At 36.1% G+C, this 27,228-nt stretch overlaps 1 non-coding gene across 1 annotated transcript; it reads right to left on the minus strand.

Annotated features, from left to right (window-relative positions):
• Positions 1-24,475: 24,475 nt before the first annotated feature.
• On the minus strand, positions 24,476-24,550 carry TRNAR-UCG (transfer RNA arginine (anticodon UCG)). The gene has a single exon. It is a non-coding gene; the product is annotated as a tRNA-Arg (tRNA).
• Between the last annotated feature and the right edge of the window lie 2,678 nt (positions 24,551-27,228).

The following is a 27,228-nucleotide window of genomic DNA, read 5'->3' on the forward strand; positions in this document are numbered from 1 at the left end:
CGGGAATACTACTACGGGGGCACAACTGCAAAATTTAAAGTAGAAAGTGGTATCAATTTCGATTTCTTTACAAGTATTATTGATAAAGGAAACATTTTTCGTTAATTTATACGGTTTGGCATCTACATGTGTTATTTGTTGTTGAATTTCTATATTAGACCAGTCGTCCCAGGCATTTTTCTCGACTCGTAGTTATAGAGAGCCGCATATCAGCTCTCCAATTGCATATCAAAATACAGATGACTGCACATTTGCATATCAAAATTTAAATTGTGCCTGATGTAATTAATTTATGTTGATAAATACTTAGTTTCAAATTAGGTACCACAGAGCAAATGACGACAATATTCGTAAGATAAAATGTAAATTGTATATTTTGGTATTGAAGAAACGGTATTAAATAACTAATAGCATTGCATGAGACATCCCTACTGAGGAGCATAGTAATCAACATATCATTTACCGCTGTAATACTGGGAGTTATCTGCATGAAAAAAGTTTGTATTTGTTTATTAAATATAATGCAGAATTTGAATGAACAGAAGAGCATGAACGGAGGTTTTTTTTTTTTTTTTTTTTTTTTTTTTTTTTTTTTTTAAGACAACATTCTAACTGGACATCTGTAAGTCCACTGTTGCTGCCTTGATATAAGGAGGATGCCTAGTCTAGTACTAAGAAGAAAGAGATAATCATATGTTAACGTACAGCAAACCAAGTCTGAAAATGGAATTCTAGTTGGGATCACTGCGTTCAACATGGTTCTCTCCTATTGTTTCAATTCTCATAAAATTTTTAACAAAACTCTGCTGAACTTTGTAGTTGAATAGAGTTGGTTTTCTCAACTTTCACAAGAATTTCACAACCTCGATAGCTCAAACGTCGTAGGCTAACCGTCACGGCTCGTCAGCGAGCGGATATATTGCTTCTTTACCCATAATGCTATGCTAGTTTGAATGTGTTATTTATTTTGACTAATTTTGAATAAAATTACTAATATTGTCGTATTACGCAAAGATGTTCTTGAAAATTACAAGAATAATTCATAATTAAATTTCACATCGTGGTCCACTCCGTCACAGATACTTAGCTCTCTGTATTTTCTAAATTATAATTGCGTTTGTAGTATACCTCACCCCTCCCCTCTTGGAAGGTTGGCTGGTGGAGATTTGCAGACGTCACCTCACAGAAAGCTGGAAAAATGAAGATTGTGTAAATAAAAAGAGTTGTCATACTATGGTTTATGTTGCTATATGTTCCATACATCCTATTAAGTCTTATTTATTTCTTGTTTTTTGTTCTATATTGTATATGCTTTTTATCCTTATATATTGGATAGGTAAACAACAGATTCTGCTCTTGGCAGAAGACAGATGAGCACCTCCTCAAACCACCACCCCATGGTGGCGGAAGCACCTACTAGAAGTCATTGCAGGTTCAGAATAAAATCGCATAGTGTTGCGATTAATTGTGATTTAAATTATCAAATTTTGAATGTCTGATGAAGTGACTGATATGATTTTGTTACAGATAGTCTAAAGTTAATAATGGTGTCGTCATATCAACGATTAATCAAGCTAGGAAATATTTAAAGTTATTTTAGTATATTTTGGGTAATTCATTGTTTGATAGTGCTCTGTGGGCACCCACCACGAATATCGTCTTGGGCAATTTACTATGGAAAAGCACAGACCATTGGGGCACAGTTTCAACAGTTCCTTTGTGAAGGGTGGTGGATATTGGCTTGAGAGCGGAAAAAAGGAGGGTAGTTCAGGTTTGGTTAGGAAGGGAGACGACACGGCGAGTTGTGTTCCCTGATAGTGTGAGCATATAGCTCCATTCGGGAGTGAGTGATTGAGAGTTGGAGTTTTTATATTTTTGCTATGTTCATTACATCGATATTATAACCTAAATTTTGAATACATGCCAACTCTAAATTGAATTTATTGTTTCTGCATTTAATTTCGTGAAAAAAAGGACTTGTGAGTGGTAACATTCTGCACATACTATCATAGAGTAAACCTGCTGTCAGTTAAGTAAACTATAAACTTTTACTACTACTACTTCCGGTAGCCATGATGGATATCGTGGATCATATTATGTGTTGGTGATCTTCTATCGTGATAGGATTTACATTATATTACTGGAGGTGAATACCTGCTTCGATCCCAGGTCGTGTCCATTAGATTTCTCGAGATCCTTCCGTATCCTCCCAGACTCTTATTCCAACAATTCTTTTATAGTCCGTCACTCTCATTATTCATTAAAGTGCATAATCGTGGTATGTAAAACTAATAATTTCATTTTATTTAATTTCGATCAGGGTCTGATAATATAACCGTCGTTGCATTTAACGTGTTCCTTGGACCATTTGTCAGTAGCCTTGCTCAGAGAACCAGATGAGAAAATAAATTACGTTTTCTCATCTCGTCTTGTAAATTTTATAGAAATCTCGTCTCATTTCGATTCTTGAAGAATACTTTCTTGTCTTGGGAGCACGGTGGCACAGCGGTAGAGCTCTTACCTCTGATAAATGAAGTCCCTACTTCGATTCCCGGCCAATTAGGTTTGTGGTAAACAACATCTTGTCCGTCGGTTTTCTCTGAGTGCTCCCGTTTCCTCCCACTTTCTCATTCCACCAATTATTTTATCATCATTCACTTGCCTTAGTCATCGTATCCGTTAGCCTGAAGGGTATAATCGTGGGACGTTAAACTGAAAGATTGCATTTTAATTTTCTTTATTGTCTTGTCTCGATTCTTGGAAAGCTTTTCTTCTTTCGTTCTCTAAATTCATGTTCAACACAAGCTCTGATTTTCTTGTTAATTTAATTTCATTTAGAAGTTACGACAATCCCTTCACATCACGACAGGCTCATGAAGATTGTGAATGATATAACAACATTTAAATCATATTTACTATTGGAATATGAGAGACAGTCAAATGAAAACCTAACATAAGCGAAAAAGTATCAATGAAATGTTTTTTATTCAAAAGTAATTGCCAGATGCGTTAATACATCTATCTCACTGGGAGACGAGACGATCAATTCCAATCTTGTAGAAGGAGTTAAGTCGCTGACGGATCTACCTCTCATCCACTCTTGCACTTCTTCGTCTGACTGAGACCCACGTCCATGAATGTCTTCCTTCAAGTCGCCAAAAATGTGAAAATCACAAAGGGAAAAATCTGGATTGTACAGAGGATGTTGAAGTGTTTTCCAGGCAAAGTTATTATGTCAATCTTTTGTCCCTCCGTCAGTTGATGCGGAACACACTTCGCCCAAAATTTTCGGAACAGCAGGTGTTCTTTTGTAATGGCATACACAGACCCATGGCTAATTCGACTTGAATACTAATTTCTTCCTTAGTGATTCGTCGGTTTTCCGAGATAAGACCATAAACCCGCGCAATTACATCAGAAGTAATAGCTCGGTGGGCCTGCCGTGGGCGCGAATCGTCTACCAGTGATGTGCATCTTTCTCAGAATTTCTTATGCTACTCCTGCACACTTATTAGAGATATGCAGTGCTCACCATACACAGCAGATATGCGACGATGAGTTTGCGTGTTCCAACTAGAGGTGGGCACAAAAATCGGTTTTTGAAAAAAAATAAAAAACGGTTTCGGTTTTCTCCAAAAACCGGTTCGGGTTTTCACGGAAACCAGTTTGGGTTTTCTTCAGAACCGGTTCGGTTTTCACCGAAACCGGTTATCGGTTTTCTCCAGAATCGGTTTCGGTTATTCAACGGATCCGGTTTCGGTTTTCTTCAAAACCATTTCCGTTTTTTTTTCAAAATTTGTTCTATTTCTGACCAGAATAGTGATTTCGTTGTTCTCCGGAAACCGATTCCATTTCCACAGAAATAGTTCTGTGTGTTTTCCAAAAGATTTAACCTGAACCGGTTTTTGGAGAAAACCGAAACCGGTTTCGGTGAAAAAACCGACCCGATCCAAAAATATCTGATATTAAAAGTCCAAACCGTATCATAATGAAACGTTACAAATGTTCAAATGGAAAATTGGATGTTCCTTATAGATGTTTCAAATTTCAACGTGAATAAATCACATTGAATTATAGGATGGAAACAAATTGGGTCGAACTAGTATAAATAAAATTTTGTTATCAAATAACCAAAGAGGTTGCCATTTTCTAGTCTTTTCCGAAGATTTATCTGTTCGTAACATCCATTATCACTTTCATATCTTGCGGATATAATCGATGTAATTTGCACAAATAAAATGAACACACTAGAGCTCATACGGATCATACTGTCAGTCGGATGATGCTTAGGACCATCATTTGGTCGAGCATTCAAACCCGTAGTGACCCGGTAATTCGACTGAGACTCGGTAACCAAGATGATAAAATAGGTATTTTGCTTATTCCTTTGCGTTTAAACAGTGTTTCTACCAGAGATGACCAGGACTGGAGATGTTTATCCCAGAGCACCAAAACTCGACGCTGAATTTGGCAGTTAATTACATTTTCCAGACCACGTCTATCGGTCTCTTGCTCCGTTTTAACTTTGGAACAGGCACACGCACATGAAGTGCGTGTGTACGTGAGAGAGAGGGAAGAGAAGTGAAAGATGCAAAGACAGGATAGGGAAACGTCAAGAAAGAGTGAGAGAGAGAGAGAAACGAATATAAATATGAATCATACTTATTATTACAGAGTATGATGAAGAACACACACACTGTTTATTCGAATTCCCGTAAGTGATGCTTTGTAAGTTCTCCAAGAGAAGATAAATCTCTGTTTGCAGCCTTTATTTTATGCGAAAAAGTTATATTACCTGATGGGGAATTGAACCTAGACCTTCCTCTTGAAAGTCTGGTACTTTACCACTACACCACCGATTGCTTTACCCAAAATGTGTAGAACAAATATTGTAATATTTCTTTCTGAGAACGACAACACGACAAGTGTTTACTGTAGATAAATGAAGTGTTTCGAATATCCTGGCAAATCCCTTGCCCTTTCTCAAACAACATTCGTAAATCGTCTCTATAATGATAAGGGTGTTTGCTTCCACATTCTTAAGCATTGCACGTCTAGTATGAGAAATCGATTCTTCACTATCACTTTGTAAAAAACTCGAGTTTGGCACGAACAAGATTTGAACCTATGCCTGATAACTTTATTAACCGTAACTCCATTACGTTACCGCTACGCTACCATGCAACCTGAAACTAAAAGCCAAATATTACTTACTTTAGTCTTGATCTTTGGAACGATCAAGTTACTTCCTGTAATTTTATTTGCACCTAAGAGCACAACGAAATTCATTTATTCGATGACCTAGAGAGAAAATAGTGCCCACTAGTAAAGCAAACAATATACAAACCAGGAAAAGTTACAGAAATAAAAACTATTATGAATTAATATCTCCCTGTATGTTCAAAAGAACGTGAATAATAATAATAATAATAATAATAATAATAATAATAATAATAATAATAATAATAATAATAATAATAATAATAATAATAATAATAATAATAACCTATATTATAAAATTAATGTGACTGTGAATTATAGTCTCTCGAACCACCCGACCGATCTCGATCAAATATTCAACATTTATAATGTTCGGACCTAGGAGTATTTTTATCTATTTGTTTTGATGGTGTTACTTAGGGGAGGGGGAGAATGGAAAAAATATAAAAACTAAAGAAAATTTTATAAGTTTTGAATCAATCGACCAATCTGGATAAAATTTTCAACATAGATTACGTTTGTGCATGGAGTGCTTTTAACTATTTCACCTTTATGGAGGATTATAGGGAAGGGAAAGGACGGGGAATATACAAAAATCAATGCAAATACAAATAAAAGTGACTATTTTTTGTAAGTTAATAAGTCTTGAATCATCGGACAGATCTGCATTAAATTTTCAACATGGATGAAGTTCGAGCCTCGAGTGGGTTTCATCATATCACTTTGACTGTAAAACTTAGGGGAGAGGAGGGGAGGGGACAGATATATAAAAATAAATAAAACTTAATACCTCTTAAAGCACGAGACCTATCTCGATCAAATTTTTAACATACATGAGGTTCGGGCCTGATATGCTTTTTATTATTTCACTTTGACGCTAGAACTTAGAGAAGGGGAATGGGAAAGGGATATATATAAACATAAATAAAATTTAATAAGTCTTGAACCAACGTACCAACCTCGAAAAAATTTTCAACCTAGATGAAGTTGAAACCGGATATGGTTTTCCTCATATCATTTTGATGGTTTAACTAAAGGAAGAAGGAAGGATAGCAACATTCAAAAGAGAACGAAAAATGACCGATATTAGTATCGAATGTATAATTTTTGGAGTCGCTGAGATGAACAGTTACACATCTGATGCCGCAAATCCAAATTCAGCCCGCAACATGGAGAAGGGGAAGACATATAAAAATGATCAAAATAACCAATATCATTGTCGAATTTATAGTTTTCCGGGTTGCTGAGATGAACAATGACGCTGAAGATGCCGTGCTCCGCAACGTGGGAAATATAAAACTCATCGAAAATGACCGATATCAAAGAGTGCTTTAGTAATAGAAAAAGTGACTGAATAACGGAACATATTATTATTTTTTCTCACTCTAGCCCAGCAAAGCGGCCAATTGTTGCTAGTAATAATAATAATAATAATAATAATAATAATAATAATAATAATAATAATAATAATAATAATAATTATTATTATTATTATTATTATTATTATTATTATTATTATTATTATTATTATTATTATTATTATTATTATTATTATTATTATTATTATTCGTTTACTTTTGAACTTGCAGGGAGAAATTAATTCATAATAGTTTTTATTTCTGTAATTTTTCCTGGTTTGCATATTGTTTGCTTTACTAGTGGGCACTATTTTCTCTCTAGGTCATCGAATAAATGAATTTCGTTGTGCTCTTAGGTGCAAATAAAATTACAGGAAGAAACTTGATCGTTCCAAAGATAAGACTAAAGTAAGTAATATTTGGCTTTTAGTTTCAGGTGGCATTTTAGGGATTCGTGCTCGTGCTTTCGAGCAGTTCAGATCGCAAAGCCTGCTGGGAGCATACTTCATACGATTTTCACACCTTGGTAGTGTGGTGAACTTAGTGGCATCTTTTTCTTGCCTATTTAGGCTCGTACGTTTAATATTTGTGGTGATTCCAATTTCTGTGTCTAGAGAATTTGAGCGTCATGTCTTATAAGAAAGAATTACAATACAAATTCATGTTTGATAAGCGTTATCGAAGTTCTCGACCTAATTCCAGTCAAGTGTACCAATGGCTGTTGGAGAAGTTTCCTCGCCTGTTTGACCAGATTTGTGCTCTTCAACTTCATGAAGAAACTTTTAGTATTTATATTAAGTTTAAATCAATCAAAGATTATGACCAGTTTGCCTCGACAGTGCCTGAGACTGTGACCTTTAATCACATGGACGGTAACGTAAGTACAGTAAGAATTTTGCCCGCAGAAGACCCTGTGAAATTGGTGAGAGTTTATGATTTTCCATTGGAAGCTCCAGTGCAATTATTGGAAGAACATTTTCGTGCCTATGGATTGGTAAGGCGAGTAGAACGACAGTATTGGGCGGCACCGTTTCCTACAGGCATTGACAGTGGTGTACGGGTCATACATATTGAGCTAACTAAGCATATTCCCTCTAGATTGATCGTCCAAGGTTACAAAGTGAATGTTTCATATGAAGGTCAGCCAATTACTTGTTTTTTTTTTGCCAGAGCACGTCGCATACCGTGTCTAATTGTCATTTGAAGAAGAAAAATAGTACTATGGGGGGGAAACCAACCCCGCCGCCAGTGGTTATGACTGAATTGGGGAAGGTATGGCGATCAAATCCGCTTCCGGCTTCTTCCGATCATGTAAGTGACGAACCAAGTTTATCTAAGACTGGGTTTGCAAAGGATAACAGTGTTCCCGATGAGTCTCAGTTTCCTGCTTTACCAACGAGTTCCGTCGCGCCTTTACCATTACCAACCATGTCGTCAGTATTGGAGGAGAAAAAAAGCTTGGTGTCTGAGCAACAGCCCTCCGAGTCGTCTCTGGTCTCTACGATACATTCGGAGAATCTCAAGAATGTAAATGTGCCCATGTGTCCAAGTGAACCCCCCCTCCCTCGCAGGGTCTTGATCCTCTTAGCAATTCCGTTATCTCACCCAGTGCTACGATGATTGCCGTTGATCCGGCTTCCCAACAAAAACGCCGAAGGGTATCTAGATCGACTACAAAAAAGAAAGAACATACAGCTGTTGTTGGTGTTTCTCAAGATGCAATACAGTCCAAGTCACGTGATCACAGCCTCAAAAGCCGTGCAACGTCCGATTCCGAGATATAGCGTGCCTGCATTGTGTGTTTGTTTTTTCTTTTTTGCGCCTTCAGTTCACGAGTGTTTTTTTAGTTGCATTGAGTTGTGTGTTTAGCAAGAAGAAGCTTTCTTTTTCCAGTTTTTATGTGTTATACATTTCTTGTCTACTGCAGTGTCTTTCTATGGGCGTTACAAGTAAGTTTTTGTTTGTATTGCTGTTAGTGTTTTTGTGTGGAAGTATGGCGCAGATCAATGCTTTTACTTTAATTACTCTCAACATTAATAGAATTAGTTCTGCACAGAACTTAGTGTTATTACAACAATTTATTGAACGGAATCGTGCAGACGTTTATTGTTTAACTGAAGTAACTTTTCATACATTTGACTTTCTCTCTGACTATAATACTATAGTGAATTCCGAAAAAAAACACTGGTGTCGCGATGTTAGTACGAAAGGGTCTACATTATGATAGGGTTATGCTATCTCCGGATGGGAGAGCCATCCGTTGCTATATTAACGGTATATGTATTATTTGTTTATATGCCCCTAGTGGTTTTCTTAAAACACGAGAGAGGGAAGATTTTTTTTCCAGTGTCATTCCATCGTTAATACCTCCCGGTCTTACTTATTGTTTATTTGCCGGCGATTATAATGCGGTGATCGACGCACGTGATTCGCTCACACCATCACCTCCCTGTCATGCCTTAGTTGAGTTGGTGAGAGTTCTTCAGCTCCATGATGCTCTTCTAGCATCTCACTCTAAGCATGCAATGACGTACACCTGTACTATGACACGAAGTCGTTTGGATAGGATTTACGTCGATGCTCGCTTAAGTAAGGCTGTCCTCGCTGTCCACACAAGGCCTGTATCGTTCACAAATCATGCAGCTGTCTTAGTTCATTTTAAGCTGCCTTTTTTTCTTCCGGCGGGAAGGGGACGTTCCTTCTGGAAAATCAACAACGAAGTGCTGTTAAGAGAAGACACTGTTGAAGAGTTTACCGAGCGTTTTAAGTACTGGCGTAAAATGCAACGTTATTTTCCAACGGAGGTTGCGTGGTGGACTACTTATTGTAAACCCAAATTCCGTAGTTTCTTTCAATGGAGAGGGAAATTGTCCCAACAGCTATAAATAAATTGTTTAATATCGTTAATCTGGCTTGTATTAACGATATTAAACGTAGAATGCGTCAAATCGATACTCGAGTATCGTTGCAGGCGTATTTTTCAGACGATCTATATCATTGTTTTCCGGAAGAATCGTCTTCCTTGTATCATGTGGATCGCCTTTTTCGACAGCGACGAGCTACATGTATTGAATCGTTAGTATTGGCCAACGGCGATACCATTTCTGACCCTTTACAGATCTTACAAGAATTTACGCAACACTTTATAGCCTTCACGAGCGCATCGCATTCGGATTTTCTTTTTGCTCCTGAGTTTCTATCAGCCATTCCCCAGAGGCTGCCTGCAGAAGCTTGTCAGGCTCTATTGCGCCCAATTACGGCTGACGACATCTTGGCGGTTCTCAATAAGTCTAAGGGACGTAGTTCTCCCGGCATAGATGGCTTGAGTGTATCTTTTTACCGTCATTACTGGCCTATTCTTCGTGTTACCTTTGTGATACTTTTTAATTCCTGGTTGTCTAATGTGCCCTTTCATTCTAATACTGCGGTTGTTGCTCTTATACCCAAATCGTCCAAGGCGAAGGTTGTGGCTGATTACCGCCCTATCTCTTTATTGCCAGTTGATTTGAAATTATTTACTAAAGTTCTTACAGCCCGATTACGACCTATCATACAGAAACTTATCAGTCCGTATCAAGCAGCCCTGCACGAATCGAATAACATTAAATTTACCCTTCGTACTCTTCGAGACCTCTTTGCATACTTTCAGTCTCGCGGTGTCCCAGCCGGAGCGTTAGCAGTAGACCTAGAGAAGGCTTATGATAGTGTCGATCACAATTTCCTTCGTCTAACCCTCGACGCTTGGGGTTTTCCCGCAGCTTTCTGTCAAGTAATTTCGAATTTATACACCACCGCCACGTTTCGTCTCCAAATTAATGGACATCTATCTGACCTCATTCCCTTAAAACGAGGTTTGCGCCAGGGCTGTAGTTTAAGCTCTATTTTGTTTTCTTTAGTTATAGACCCTCTTCTCCATCGTTTGGCGCTAGTGTCTCCCCCAGGCCTTACCCTCTTTACTTGTCAAAACATCTATTGTTTCGCTGATGATCTGACTATCACAGGGGTCGACGCAGTTGCTCTTCACGGTGTCTTTCCGGTTCTCAAGCGATTCTCGCGTTGCTCTGGCCTTCAGTTTAATGCAAAGAAAACTCAAGTGTTACAATTTCACGGCTTTCAGTTAACCTCTCCTACCCCAGGTACGCAGCCTATACCGCATGTGACATCCTTAACAATTTTAGGGATTCCATTCACGTCCCTTCCCACTCCCCATTATGAAGAAGTTTGGCAACCTCTCCTTACGCAAATTCGAGGGTTGTTCTTCACCCTCCGCTTTCGTCGACTTCATTTATGGCATCGCATTTAATTTATCAATATCTACGTGGCAACTAAATTGTGGTATAGGGCTCGGGTATTTCCCCTCCCTGAGATTTACGCCAAAAGATTCGAATCTCTGTTCCTTTGGCACATATGGCGGGGTTACTATTTTCGCATCCCCAGAACTGCCATTTATCTCTCACGTTCCCGCGGTGGTCTCGGTTTAGTTCATATCCGTCTCAAATGTCAAACTCTCTTCATGGCAGATTCCTACGTTGGTCTTTCATCCGTCGATTCTATTACGAACCATTGGTTTAGTTGTTTTTGGCCGGAGTACGCTCACCCTGTCAATCCCCCTTTTATTCAATTTGCCGATCAGTGTCCGAAATATGTTTTGATCATTATTCGATATTGGATTTATGCCGGGGTGCCTTTGGTCCCTCAGCAGCACAATGCTCGCTCATTATATTCTGTGCTCTTCACATTGTCCTCTCAGCCGACTCAGTTACGAGTAGTACAACAGTTTCCACATATAGAGTGGCAGCAAGTTTGGGCTAACATTTGGAACCCAATCTTACCTTCCTATATGCAAGTGTTATGGTTTCAAGTAGTCCATCAACTTACCCCAACACGTGTTCGGCTTTATGCTATACAACGAGCACCTGATGCTTTGTGTACTATATGTCGTTCTGAGGACACTTTGGCTCATCGGTTTACAACATGTGAGGGAGCGCCAGTGATATGGAACGCCTTGCAGGTGATGGTGGGTCGTATCACTCGTCGTCCGAGTGCACAGTTTCACATTAATCATTTGCTTCTGCCGGACTTTCATTTCCCCCCCCCCCACTAAGCATCGTACAGTGCTTTTCCTGCTAGCCAGCACTTTACTATATTTCCAGCGGCATATCACGTTACTGGATGCACGCACTTACTTTGATTTTCTTCAACGTACACGCCGGAAATGTTATTCTAGGCAGCAGGAAAGGATTTCTTTTAGTAGGTTTTTAGAAGTGCTTTTGTCATGAACTAACGTTCCTCTCTCGTTTTTTTTATTATTAGTATTCTTATTATTTTTATTATTATTATTATTATTATTGTTGTTGTTGTTGTTTAAATATGCATTTATTTATTTCTAGTTCTCTGCATTTATAGTTGTAGACCCAGATTTGGTGATTTTTGTATTTATGTCTAGTGCTTTTCTTGTTTAGACTCAGCTAGTTGAGTCCATTTTGTATTTTTCAAGAAGGTAATAATAAAACTAGTAGCATAGCGGTAACGTAATGGAGTTACGGTTAATAAAGTTATCAGGCATAGGTTCAAATCCTGTTCATTCCAAACTTGAATTTTTTACAAAGTGATAGTGAAGAATCGATTTCTCATACTAGATGTGCAATGCTTAAGAATGTGGAAGCAAACACCTTTATCATTATAGAGACGATTTACGAATGTTCTTTGGGAAAGGGCAAGGGATTTGCCAGGATATTCGAAACACTTCATTGATCTACAGTAAACACTTTTCGTGTTATCGTTCTCAGAAAGAAATATTACAACATCTGTTGGACACATTTTGGGTAAAGCAATCGGTGGTGTAGTGGTAAAGTACCAGACTTTCAAGAGGAAGATCTAGGTTCGATTCCCCCTCAGGAAATATAACTTTTCGCATAAAATAAAGGCTGCAAACAGAGATTTATCTTCTCTTGGAGAACTTACAAAGCATCACTTGCGAGAATTCGAATAAACAGTGTGTGTGTTCTTTATCATACACTGTAATGATAAGTATGATTCATATTTATATTCGTTTCTCTCTCCCACACACTCTTTCTTGACGTTTCCCTATCCTGTCTTTGCATCTTTTACTTCTCTCCCCTCTCTCTCACGTACACACGCACTTCATGTGCGTGTGCCTGTTCCAAAGTTAAAACGGAGCAAGAGACCGATAGACGTGGTCTGGAAAATGTAATTAACTGCCAAATTCAGCGTCGAGTTTTGGTGCTCTGGGATAAACATCTCCAGTCCTGGTCATCTCTGGTAGAAATACTGTTTAAACGCAAAGGAATAAGCAAAATATCTTTTTTAACATCTGGGTTACCGAGTCTCAGTCGAATTACCGGGTCACTACGGGTTTGAATGCTCGACCAAGTGATGGTCCTAAGCATCATCCGACTGACAGTATGATCCGTATGAGCTCTAGCGTGTTCATTTTATTTGTGCAAATTACATCGTTTATATCCGCAAGATATGAAAGTGATAATGGATGTTACGAACAGATAAATCTTCGGAAAAGACTAGAAAATGGCAACCTCTTTGGTTATTTGATAACAAAATTTTATTTATACTAGTTCGACCCAATTTGTTTCCATCCTATAATTCAATGTGATTTATTCACGTTGACATTTGAAACATCTATAAGGAACATCCAAATTTCCATTTGAACATTTGTAACTTTTCATTATGATACGGTTTGGACTTTTAATATCGGACATTTTTGATAAAAGATTGCCAATAAAATAGCACTCATTCAATTTTATCTTTCTTTCTTCCTTTTTCTTTTCGTTTTATTCTTTTTTTGTTCACTTTGCATTAGTAGTGTGGAATGGAAGATATGACTTGCGCTACCTGCTGGGTTTATTAGAATGTTTGCATCAACACATGCAATGAACACTACCGAATTTACAACCGAACCACGCGGAAACAAAGCATGTGTTAAACTGTTGACATTATCTTAGATGTGTCTGTGAGATCTACAGTTCTACTGGAAATTGAGTATGCTATCCTTTTTGAAAGTGACTTAATGAATGTTTCAATCATCCTCCATATATTCGAGTAGTCCTGAAAAAATATAAAAAGAAACGTCATTTCTATATTACTGTTGGATTTCTGGTAACGGAACTTTATAATGTTAGGTTGTTTAAAATTCCACATTTTTATCTGTTCTCTGTTTTCTTTTTCTTCTTCTCTTGCCTTCTCTCTCTCTCTCTCTCTGTCTCTCTCTACTTCATTTCTTGTGTAATATACATCCGTTGGTTACAATTTTTCATTGAGTGTGTTTCAGTTTCTCCCTAAATCAACTTATGAATCTTGTTTCGTCTCGGTTTTGTTATTTCATTTCATCGATACTAATGCATGTGTAGTTTGAAATTAGAATTGCGTTCATGTTGTTAGCTAATTTTAGTTATGGAGATAAGAAGGGAGGAGAGAGAGGGGGTTCCTTTACGAGACACGATTATGGGATAAGAAGGTGTGTATATTGGCTGGCCTACCTGCACGGCGTTAGGTGTCGCAATTTTTTTCATGCGAAGTGTACAATAGTGCTCTGAAACTCATGGGCGACATTTGTGTGTGTAAAATACGACATCCGATCCTAGTGCACACGCTTCTGAGGCAGATCCTCAAACGTCTAAATGACTGCGTTTGGCTTATTAAGCTAGAAATTCTACATTGTCCTGTTCGAGGCTGCTCTGTATCAGGGGCGGATCCAGGACGGTCTTCTGGGGGGAGTGGGTTGTATTACTGCTACTTAGAGCTACTTTTAAGAACTCCAAACTCTGGGATGGCTTTTCTTTATACATAGAATAAGAAAGTATCATCTTCTGGGGGAAGGCGATCGGCCCGATAGCCCGCTGGATCCGTCCATGCTCCGTATATTCCCCAACATCCACCGTACTCTTTAATACGCACTTATACACCGTCGTTAAGATTAATTAAATAATCGATTTAACTTTAAAATTCCTTTTTGATATATATATATATATAGTGTATGAGACGGGATTTTTCGACGTGGTTCTGAACAATTTCTTGATTTTCTTTCAGAGGCTTAGTACAGCAGCTGGGATCCAACCAGGGACTACAAGTGCTGGGAACAAATAAGTTATCCACTTGGGTATGAAAGGGCACATACTGTTCTTTAGCATTGAAGCCTTCGGAGCAAGAGTGGCAGAATCTTTAACTTTAAGAACGCTGAGATTGTCAGTGGAACGTCGAGATACTGGTAAGGAAAAGATATTCTCAATAATTACTGTAACATTTTTGTTTGTGCGAATTGAGTGAAACAACGAGGTACTAGCACACAACATCTTAGGTTCTGTAAAATGAACTGAAGCTTCTAAATTGCTATTTCTATACAATTTATTCAGAAGTGATTGTCTCGTTGTTCCTCCGGAGACCTTAATATTATAAATTAATACGGATTCTATTTCTTAAGTAATAATATACCTCTTGATCAGGGACGTAGTATTTTCCTGTAACTAAAGATAAAAAAAATAAATAAATAAAAGGATTTGGGAGACATAGAATATATGTAACGTTACTCTCTATTTGTCATGTAGGGAAACCTTCAACTGGTACATCCTCAAGAAAATTAACAGGAAACAAATGAAAGAAAGGAAAGAATAGAAGTTAATTTGAAATAATTTAGCCGAAGGATTCTACAGAAAATTACGATCACTTTTTTCTCATTTTTCAAATGTTAGTCCTAAGAAAGATCTCCTTATTAGGTAAGAGAAATTATATCGTTCAATAGTTACAATTTCATATCTTCAATGCACAGATCGTTAATTCTTTTTTTTCATTATATATGTTAATAATAAACTTATTGGTTCTGTTGAATAGTTGAGAAAAAAATATAACTTCAGTTTAACTTAGATAACACATTCCTTAAGTGTTAAAGAAATATTTAAATTGTATTTTCTTACCTTGTCAAAAATTATAATTACTATTTCTGAACCCAATACCGGCTGCTAAAAGTAGAGATGCAAGGGCTCGGAAAAAAAACAGGCTTTTTTGGAAAAAAAACTCGGTTTTTTCTGCTTCGCTTTTTTGCTTGGGAAATTTTGGGCTTTTTTGAAAATTCTGCTTTAAATTGATAAACCAGATTTTGTTTCGCTTCTCTACAACGCAAAAAGTCATTTAATTAGTGGTTGATGCCGATAATAATATAAAACCTCGAAAATAAACCATGAATTTCGAAAAGATATTTCAAACAGTTTTACTTCTCAACATATTTACATTATGAATTCCAAAAGATTAACCAATGTATATAATATAATTTTTTTTAACCTCCTACATACAAAAGTAAGCAGGGTTGGCAAGAGCCATGATTGTTTTTGAAAATGCCAAAAACCCGTTTTTTGGGGGGGAGTTTAAACTAGGCGTTTTTGGTTTAAACCAGTTTTTTTGGGGTTTAGATATTTTGCTTTATGTATTTATATTACATATTGACAGAAATAAGTTTGTTTCGCCTTGGTGTTATTATGCAACAACGGGGTTATGCTGGAAGAGGTCACATAAGCTTAAAGAAGTCCGGTCAGTAAATTTCTTAAATTGAGAAACTCCCTCCCTAGCCATCGGGAAAATCCCGTCATTACTCTAAATGTAAAACAATAACGGAAAAAATCCTGTTATTGCTTTGCATGTAAAATTTAAAGGTCAACGTATCACAATCAGTACGCTATAACTGAGGTATTAAATTACAAATTTAGTGCGTACATATCATTGAAAGTACAATCCAAGCTAATGTTGGAAGCTACGTAGGCAATCGATAAATTTTGTCAATTTATATCAGTATATTTAAGCAACCTTGGCTTCTTTATAAAACAACAGGCATTCAGGCATGCAGAAATATACAATTTAGTTTCGTTTCGTATGTTCAGGCTTAACATCCTTACGTAATACCGAGGTTATCAAGGAGAAGACTTTCGCTTAAACTGACATCCGAACTGCTACTTTGTTTACGCATGAAAGAAGGGTTGTGGTTCGACCGAGAATTGAACATGGGACACCTTGTTTAAAAGGTGAAAAGGAAATAAAACAGATGGTTTGATGTATGGAAACGTCACCATGAAGTTCACACGATTCGCATTTTTCGTACCTTTTATTTTTTTTTCGGTTTAAACCAGTTGTTTATTTAAAAAAAAGAAGAAAAACAGCTGGTGTAAACCAGCCAACCCTAAAAGTAAATACTTCTTTTAAAAAAATACTCAAATAAGTAGCAAAATTCTATGTAGTATTTTTACTTCAAAATATTCCATACCCTCTTTTTGGAACAAAATAAAATTAAAATAAAACATAAGAAAAATACTTAGATTTATATGATAAACTTAAAGGCTGCACACCTAGAGCTTTTGGTTTTGTATATTCTTGAAATTCTACAGTTTTATATAAGCACCATCACGGTTTATTCAGTCCTCAAGTTTTCTGTATTTTTAACAAGAGGGATTGAACATGAAGGGTGTGAGATAAGGACATGGTAACCCATAATTTTACTATTTTAGGAAATTAGAAATTTTCTGCTGCACAATACATTTTGAAAGTCGGAAAGCTGATTTTTCACATAAGTCTATACATGAGGGATTAAACGAAGCGGTATGCGTTGCTGCCTATCTGATGCTGCGTAACTCAGCAATTGAAAATTTGTTAGTTACCATGTTCTTGGCTCACACCCTTCATATCATTATGGAACTCTCCCCACCCCACCAACAAACACAAAAAAAAAAGGACTACGGAATATATTTAAGTTAAGATAAATACAACTGCACAACAAACATGATTGACTGGAGCTTTTGCGCTTCTATCGAGAAGTCCGGAATTCAACTCAGCATTCGACCATTCTGACAAAACTTTTCTTCATTCCATCTATGAAGTAGAAATAGTGCGTGTACTGTGAGTTGGCTGACTTCATTTCTTATTGTTTTTAAATCGTTATTATTACTAATTACCAGCAGTGACGGTTTTGCGAGGGTTACGGGGGGCGGTCTTTCGGACTGAAGCCTGTTCTCCAAAATTACGGAATGTCTAAAACAAACGAAATATCTATTAGTTATGCCTTTACTCATAAACTTTAAGATGCCGTCAAATAAAAATTACGAATGTTTAGAAAAACTAAACATTAGTAAGAAAAAAACCCTCCCAAAATACTTTTCTAAATCCGCCGCTGATTCTCAGTATAAAATGATCTTCAAGGTTGTATCCGGAAGATTATCGCTAAATATATAAACGAAACGAAATACAGTGTTAGTTATGAATGTACTCATAAACTTCAAGCTCTTCCCAAATAAAATTAGGAGATTTTAGAAAATGAAACAATCAGAGAGAAACCCGTCCCAAAGTACGTTTCTAAGTCCGCTACTGATTATTTGTATAAATTAGTATTCAAGGTTGTATCCGGAAAATTATTGCTAAATCGTTGCGCAGCTACAGTATAACAGAAATGTGGAAGTACGGTTAGACGGATATATTGAAAAACGTACGCTTTGACGGATATATAGAAAAACGTAAGTTTAACTTCTGCGTTAGAAGGTAGAGTACTAAGCTCTTAGAAATGAAACAGACGACAAACTGAAATGATATCGAGAAGAAAAAATATCGGTAACTCAAAAGTTAAAATAAAGTTAAATAGCCTCTAAAATTGCCCTCAAATACTACATTCTTCATGTTAGCTTTAATTCGTAAAACATGTGCTCCATCCATCTTGATGGTGAATTTTAGAGCGAAATATGGCATTTAGGTCATGGAATTCTTATCTAAGTATAGAATATACTATAAGAAAGCTATTTAGATAGAAAAATCATGAAAATAAAAAAAAAAGCCAAAAATTCCAAAATTCTCGTTTGTTTTTTCAAAAAAGCCGGCTTTTTATGTGAAAAAAAAACATCGATTCAAAAAAGCCGGCTTTTTTGCATCTCTAGCTAAAAGTAATGTGTAAAAATGTAAGAATCTAGTGAGCATCCGGAGAATTAAATTCATATTTATCACAAGAGGCATATCTATCATCATGCTTATAAGCTAACCCATCAGTTAAGAACGGAACATACCTATAAGTAATAAAATAAGCTTTTTCGTGGCCAAATATATTATTTTATTATATAATAATCGTAGGGGCGTAGCAGTAAATTTAACTTGGGGGACCCAAGACTTTCCCAGAATAACCAGAATTTAACATACTAAAAGACAACCGAAAGTTTTGTTTCAGAATGTGAAAGTAATAATAACTCATGGATAGACTACATTTATTATTATTATTATTATTATTATTATTATTATTATTATTATTATTATTATTATTATTATTATTATTATTATTATTATTATTTTCACTTGAACCATTTATTTCGAGACTGGTCAAAATTTGAATCTTAAGTCGAAGGAGATGTGCAAGTAAATTATTCACAGGAAAAGAAAAAGTATTTTACGAAGTCCATTTGTTTGACTTTGTCTTCACTTATGTAAATAAAATGCACGGACCACCGTACTAAACTTTCTAGCTCTAATTTATTAAGCTAAACCATGTTATACTGCAGTTATTACTGAAGCATTTATTTAGGAAATAAGAACCAAACTCTGTCTTCGAAAAACTTCAATCAAAGAAACAACTTCAAAAGTAAACTACAGTTTTTGGACCTTTTAATAAAAATGACTATCATGTAATAGAATTATTTATTAAACATTTGTTTATGAGTTACCAACAAAATCGTATGAGTCGTATTTGAGGAAACAGTAGATAATAATAATACTAAAAATGAAGCTATTATTGTATACATTTTCGTGACAGGTGATTTGTGCAACTTTATACACTTATTAACGACCTATGATCAAAATAATTTGAGTCGTTTTTATGAGAAAAACTCACGTACAGAAAAAAACATCCTTGTGAATTTTGTAGGGCAAATGAATTATGCCATATTGTTAGCTTATAAATGAAATATGAACAAAATCATCTTAGTTGTTTCTGGGAAAATTTTGCAGGAAATTTACCCCAAGAATAACTGTGTTTTAATTTTTTTTTTTTTAGAGAAACGAGTTAACAGGTTACTCATGAAATATTTATTTACGAAATATGAACAAGATCGCATGTGTCGTTCTTGAGAACATATTTCAGAAAACTAACTCCCAAGAATAAACTACCACTTCTGGATTTTCCTAGACGAGGTGACAGACCAAATATTCGTTTCTCGTCACGTAGAGATCATGAAATGTGATCACCATATTTCTCTTCTATAGTCTCTCAAAATGTTAGAAATAGAGAAAAAATGAAAAAAAAAATAAGATCACTTTCAAATAATTATGAAATAGTAATTAGGAATTAGATTTCTGGGCTTTCGGCATCTATGACCATGTTAGCCCGTCACTAGAATTATGATTAGGAATTAGATTTCTGAATTTTCGGCAACTATGGCTATGTTATCATGTCACTAGGATTAGGATTAGGAATTAGATTTCTGGACTTTCGGCATCTATGGCCATGTTAGCCCGTCACTAGGATTAGGATTAGGAATTAGATTTCTAGGCTTTCGGCATCTATGACCATGTTAGCCCGTCACTAGGATTATGATTAGGAATTAGATTTCTGGGTTTTCGGCAACTATGGCCATGTTAGCCTGTCACTAGGATTAGGATTAGGAATTAGATTTCTGGACTTTCGGCATCTATGGCCATGCTAGCCCGTCACGTATGAGGGATGACGTCCCTCGGAGAGCACACTATCCGGGGAAAGGAAAGGAAGATGGGATTGGGGAAGGAAGGGAGTAGCCAGGGACCTGTAGTTAGGTACCATCTCGGCATTTGCCTGGAGTGGATGAGGAAAACTCAGGGAAACCTCACTTAGGATGGCTGGCCTGAGAAAGATTTTACAATTTTTCGACTGAGTGGCCCCACTGGGAATCGAACCCGGGACCGTATAGTCCCGAGGGTAATTTAGGAGTGTTTACTGAAATGCAAGTACGCTAGTAGTGGAAAACTAAGGAAAGACGAAATTAACCAAAAAAAAAAAAAACACGTGGTTTAAAATCAGATTACGAACCCTTCCGAGAGTGGATGGTGCTACACTTCAAATCTCAGATTCATTGGTTAATATTTCAGTTACTCGTTGAAAAGGCATCTAAAAGCGATGTTAAAGTTTAAGGTTATCAAATTGTGACTTATTTCAACAATAAAGTGCCCATACCAACCGGAATTCAATCGTATATCGTAGCCCATAGACATCGTGTGAGTGATTCAATAGTTCAATTTCTCTTCTATAACATTGAGCAGCCCCTTTTTTAATTCTAACCCGGCCAAGCAACGCAATTTCAGAGATAATGATTCGGCTTGGAGACAGAGATAACGATTCCATAGGTGTAAGTAGTTTGCATTATTTTATATTATACTACCATTATTATTAATGATTAAAATGTAAAGAACCCTCAAATTTTGGGGACAATTGACCACTTGCCACCCCTACTGATTTGATCCTTAAGCACACTCACACACACACATTGAACAAATTTATGCTATGTAACTTCCAAGCGTTCTGTTCAATTTACCTGTTTCCTCATATTCATTGTGATAATTTCAGTTAACAAATTTAGTTTCTTCAAAAGATGGTACAAAATCACAAAATTAATTAAATGACTATTCTTGCTGTCCAAAAGTATTTTTGTTAATTTTTGCATTACTAATAAAATTAAAATTTGGATTTTGTTTGGCGAATTTGAAGTTCTTTCCTTGTACTATAATAAATAATATGAAATTAGAAGAAAATTTTAAAAATGTACGCAAGTGTTTATTTCAACTAGCGACCTTTATTCGTACTGTATTCGCGCATTAATATCTGTAACTGTGTTTGGAACGCATTATGCACTTTTTCAAAGAGCACTAATGGGCGCAATATGTCCATGACTGTAAATAAATTCTAAAATAATCTTAATGGAGAAATCCTTGTAGTAGGGGGTCGAGTGGTTTGGAGCCTACTGATTATTATTAATGGGCACCAGTCTGGAACAAGTTGGTTGTTAGAGAGATTCTATCATGGGAAGAAGTAAAATTATTGTAGTTAAAATAGTTAAAATATCAGAGAGGGATTGTAACAGTTAAAAGTCATTAACATACCAAACCAGGGGCGGATCCAGCGGGGAGGATACGGACGATCTCCCCCAGAATAAGATATTTTTTTATTTTAAAAATAAAACCTATGCTTAAAAAATCACCTTTCTATTATAAATATAAAATAAAACCTATTGAATTCGAACGACCGCCCCACAAACATTCGGTCTGCGTCCGCCCCTGTATCAAACTCTCTTTGTTTTCCATGCTAAATAAGGGACTTTCTTCAACTGAACGGAATTATTGCAAGCAAAGTGAAACCGTGTAATTAATATATACAAAGTAACACTTATAGGAATTATGGTAACTTTTGTTACCATAGCGTAGTGTTGTCTTTGACCGCTAATTTAGACCTTATAACAGGCATTTAACTCGTCTTTTTATTGGTCAAGTCAAGCATGGACCAAAGAACACCCCAGATGCGTTTTGGAACCAGATGCTGAACTTGGCGGTACTCTTTTACTTCAAATTATTGTTGTACTTAAAATTATCTGACCGTAGCACCCGCGCCGACTACGTGGGTACTCCGGGGTCCAGCACCCACACAAATAATCTTGTGGGTACTGCGCACGCACAAGATTTTTATTTTGACAGAAACAAATTAAAATAAATATTTCTCACATGCCATTATAAAAAAAAAGCAATTAAAACATTGAGATGGAAGTTAAAATTTCTAAACTCTAAACATATTTGTTTGTTTCAAATGTGTTTGTGTAAAACAATCAAGCAACGCACGCACCCTTTTCTTGCCTGTCTCAGTCCTAGTCAAAGGCAGTCCCTACAATAAAAAATGAAACTATATTGTGAATAGAGTCAGGCACAGCCCTTTATAACAGTGTTCATAAAAGATTTTAACTAAAGCAAATCAATCAAAAAATATCAAGATCCCTGAGAACATAAAACACGTCCCGCCATTGATATACACCTACATAAATTTCGGAATGTCGGCGCCGTTGGCCCCTAGCTAAACTTCCTTTATAAAAGTTGTTGTGAGTACCGCAGGATTTTCAAACATGGATTTTTGGATAAGGCAAATATTAGTTCCTAAGCGAAGTCTTGACCCAACTACGGTAGGTCCCATAGTTTTGAAACTATTGACCTTTATACTTCATTATTTCATGTGTTCGGCAGCCTATAACCCCGAAAGGACGAATTCGTGCACTCAGCTTGGTCTATACTTTTTGTCTTATCTTGGTGTCAGGAATCACCTCCCAAACGTTGTCGGTATTATTTTGAAGCGCCCTGTATACCGAATTTCAAATCTCCAACTTATGCGAATACTTGCACTGGGCAATTTGAGAAAAGAAGCGACATTTCAAATTATTGAAGTGACCTCCGTTTTCCCCTTTAGAAACGGAATTTTCGAAAACGTGGAAAACTTATTCCCTTATTTGCCAAATTTTACATCTTCAACTTAAACGTATTATCATATCAGATATTTCTCAATAATAAAGAAAGGGACACTAAATATATTGAAATGATACCCGTTCTCCCGTCAGGAGCAGAATTTTGGAAAACGATGAAACACGTGTTCCCTTATTTTTGTCGAAGAGTTTATATGCAAAGTTACATCTCTAAAACTTCAGAGATTAATGAGATACACAATTATTGGCAATACATTTGATACCCTCATCATCCCCTTCGAATATATATTTCCAAAAATTATTCCTTGTTTGGGCTCTATTGTGGATAAGCGGTTAGGGTACGCGCCTTTGTCGCGGGAGACTTGGGTTTGATTCCCGGTGGGAGCTCGTGTGCTTCTGATTCCATGTTAAGCTGTAGGTCCACGTCTCGTATAACCTCGCTGCTAAAAGGGACGCTAAACTGAAAATCAGATCAAATCAAATTTTTTGCTTTAGTTCCTAAAAAAAAATATTCTTTCTCAATTTGGAATTTATACCTATGATAATGGCTTGGATATATATATCTACCTGCGCATGGCGTGCGTATGGATATACCTCCCTGGGCAGTACGGAAATTTCCAAAATAGTTTACTGGTGTTCATATTCTGCTTAGTTTACATTCTAGAAAATGACTTTTTCTTATAGCTTCCAATAAGTATTTCAATATTAAACTCAGACAATATCTTAATTAATTTCTAGAGAACTCGGAAGTGATCTTTTACTGAAAGGATGAGGTTTATTTGGACTAAGTTTTCAGTAAGCAATTCTTATAATTTTGTTCATGGAGTAAATGTTTTAGTAATAATTGAAGTGCAAAATAGATTAAGAAATTGGAACGAGAAAGATTAATTCAGTGGCTTAAGCATTTTATTTTATTTTGTACTAGCATCAAGTACCCGCTTTGCTGGATTAAATTAAGAAAAAAATAGTAATAGGTTCCGTTAGTCAGTCACTTTTCACTGTTATTGAAGCGCTCTCTCATATCAGTCATTTTCTATTATTTTATTTATATCTCAGCCTCACCTCTCCTAAGATGCGGAGTTAAAACTGGATTTAAACAGAATCGAAAGTATCACTGTTAATCTCAGCGTCCCCAAAAACTATGGATTCGACACTAATATTGGTAATTTTTAGGATTAGGATTTAGATTTCTGGGCTTTCAGCATCTAAGGCCATTTAGCCCTTCACGTATGAGGGATGACGTCCCTCGGCGAGCACACAATCCGGGGAAAGGGAAGGAAGAAGGATGGGGGAAGGAAGGAAGCGGCCTGGGACCTATAAGTTAGGTACCACCCCGGCATTTGCCTGGTGTGAATGAGGAAAACCCAGGAAAACCTCATTCAGAGTGGCTGGCCTGAAAAAGCGGTTTACACTTTTTCGACCGAGTGCCCCCACCGGGAATCGAACCCGGGACCGCTCGCACCGAAGGCGAGAGCGTTAGCGACTACGCTACGCGGGGGCCCTTGGTAATTTTTGATCATTTATATGTATGTATGATGATTTGAATATATATAATCCATTTCTGGGAGCTAATACCCCCAACTGAAAGATAAATCATTTAAATAGAAACCAATATTGTAGAATAAGAAGATTTTAACAATTTCCAGTTTAACAGATGGCAGTGCTACTCACTCGGCCTTGGATAAGATTACTAGAGATTCAATAGATGACCTGGATTATCTCTGACAACACAGTTATTGCTCATAATTGTAGTGAAATATAATAAGTATATTTCTGTTCCATTGTATAAACTTCATAATTCAGAATAAGAAATCACTTATCGGGCTAATTCTCCCAACTAAATGATAAGTCATTTAACTAGAAACGAATATTGAGGAGTAAGAAAATCCTAACAATTTCCGGTTGAACAGACGACAGTGCTAATCTCTCGGCTTTGGATAAAATTACTAGGAATTCAGAATATGACAGTTATTATTTCTGACAACACAGTTATTATTCATAATTGTAGTGTAATACAATCATTATATTTCTGTTCCATTTTATAAACTTCATAATTCAGAATAAGAAATCACTTCTGGGAGCTAATTCTCCCAAGTGAAATTAAGTCATTTAACTAGAAACAAATATTGTGATATAAGACATTCTTAACAAATCTGGTTTAACAGATGGCAGTGCTACTCGTCCTGCTTTGGATAAAATTATTAGAGGATTAGCAGATGACTCAGATGATTTCTGATTATATAGTAATTAGTCGTACTTGTAGAATAATAGTTTTAAAATATTTCTGATCCATTATATATTCATTCAAATGCAGAACAGCAAACCACTTCTGGGAGCTAATTCTCCAACTGAGAGTTGTCATTTAGCTAGAAAAAAAATATTGAGGAATAAGACAATCTTAACAATTTCTGGTTTAACTGATGGCAGCGCTACTCACTGGGCTTTGGATAAAATTATTATAGAACAAAGAGATGACAGAGAAGATTTTTGATTACAATGTTATTAACCATAATTGTAGAATAATAGTTTTATTAAATTTCTGATCCATTATACGTAAATTCAAATACAGAACAGGAAATTACTTCTGGGAGCTAATTCTCAAAACTGAAAGCTAAGTGATTTAACTAAAAAAACAAGTATTGTGGAATAAGGGAATCCTAACAATTTCTGTATTAACAAATGACAGTGCTAATCATTCTGCTTTGGATAAAATTATTACAGGATTAAGAGATGACAGGAAGATTTTTGATTACACAGTTATTAGCCATAATTGTAGAATAAAAGTTTTAATACATTTGTGATCCATTATAGAAACATTCAAATACAGAACAGGGAAACACTTCTGAGAGCTAATTCTCCCAACTGAAAGTTAAGTCATTTAACTAGAAACAAATACTGAAGAATAAGACAATCCTAACAAATTCTTGTTTAACAGATGACAGTGCTACTAGTTCTGCGTTGGATAAAATTATTAGAGGATTAAGAGATGACAGGAAGATTTTTGATTACACAGTTATTAGCAATAATTGTAGAATAAAAGTTTTAATACATTTGTGATCCATTATAGAAACGTTCAAATACAGAACAGGGAAACACTTCTGAGAGCTAATTCTCCCAACTAAAAGTTAAGTCATTTAACTAGAAACAAATACTGAAGAATAAGACAATCCTAACAAATTCTTGTTTAACAGATGACAGTGCTACTAGTTCTGCTTCTGATAAAAATATTAGAGGATCAGGAGATGACGGGGAAGATATATGAATACACAATGTTTAGCCATAATTGTAGAATAATAAATTTAGTATATTACTCCTAAAGTTTAATAATAATTTAGTCAGTGCTTACTATGTTTTGGAGCACTAACAAAGCACTAATTTTTAGCGATTATCCTACCTTTTGATTGACAATTATTGTAAAATTCGATAATTTAGATTCGCGCGAGTTATTCATTTCTAACTTCTAAATTATGATAGCAGCAATGTTAGTGCTTAGCTTATGAAGGACTAACCGCTGGTTTTGTCTCATTTCTGTCTGAGAATTAGTGTAAAATTGTATAAAAATTAAAAGATTTAAAGTTAGTTCGCCCGAGTAGTTCATTAATAACTGCTAAACTACGATATCAGTAACGTTAATATTTAGTGTCTTTTGATACACTAACGATGCACTAACCTTTGACGTATATTCCACCTTTGTGGGACAATTATTGTAAAATTAGATATAATTACATTATCCCCGAGTGAGTTATTCACTTATAACTCCTACACTATGATAGCACTATCGTTAGTGCTTCGTGTTTTGGCAAGCAATAACGATATACTAAATTTGGCGTTCATCCCACCTTTGTAAGACAATTTATTGTAGAATTCAATAAATTTCAATTTAGTCCCATGAGAGCTATTCGCTAATAACTCCTAAACTATCGTAACACTAATGTTAGTGCTTCGTGAAATAATGTACACTACAGAAGCAGTAACCATGTGAAGTGTTTCAATAGTAATTCAGATGCGTGCGGGGCTAAATTTAGACAATTGGCATTTTCCATTTTCTAAAAGTTTCACCAAATTTAAAGGTACTAACGAACATATGTAGTGTAATGGTAACTATTACATGAGTGGGTCTTATTGCGGAACTCCTAATATTAGTGCCTTTATTGTATGGACGCTAAAAGACGAAACTT

Source organism: Thermobia domestica, chromosome 17 (genome assembly GCF_964235325.1).
Source record: "Thermobia domestica chromosome 17, izTheDome1.hap1.1, whole genome shotgun sequence".
Lineage (NCBI taxonomy): Eukaryota > Metazoa > Arthropoda > Insecta > Zygentoma > Lepismatidae > Thermobia > Thermobia domestica.